The sequence below is a fragment of the Orycteropus afer genome, unplaced genomic scaffold (assembly GCF_000298275.1).
Source record: "Orycteropus afer afer isolate SDZICR_OR568_19922 unplaced genomic scaffold, OryAfe1.0 scaffold00253, whole genome shotgun sequence".
Taxonomy (NCBI): Eukaryota; Metazoa; Chordata; class Mammalia; order Tubulidentata; family Orycteropodidae; genus Orycteropus; species Orycteropus afer.
The window spans coordinates 4,215,357-4,215,784 of record NW_006921840.1 but is presented as its reverse complement, the minus strand read 5'-3'; positions in this window follow the sequence as shown (position 1 = coordinate 4,215,784).

Here is a 428-nt window from a genome sequence, read left to right as displayed (position 1 = left end):
TGTTGGTGAAGAATACTGAAAATACAATGGACTGCCAAAAGAGAGAACAAATCTGTCCTAGAGGAAGTGCAGCCAGAGTGCTTTTTGGAAGCAAAAATGGCCAAACTTCATCTCACCTACTTTGGTCCTGTTGTCAGAAGATACCATTCCCTGTAGAAGGATATCATGCTTGGTAAAGTGGAGGGTCAGTGAAAAATGGGAAGACCCTCACCAAGATGGACTGACACAGTGGCTGCAATGATAGTCTCGAGTATAGCAAAGATTGTGAGAATGGCGCACGACCAGGCAGTGTTTTGTTCTCTTGTACGTAGGGTCACTATGAGTCTGAGCAGACCCAACAGCACCTAACAACAACAACGGCTAATTATCATAAACATTTCTTCATGTGTTTGTTAGCCACCTGAATGTCTTCTTTGGTGAAGTGTCTG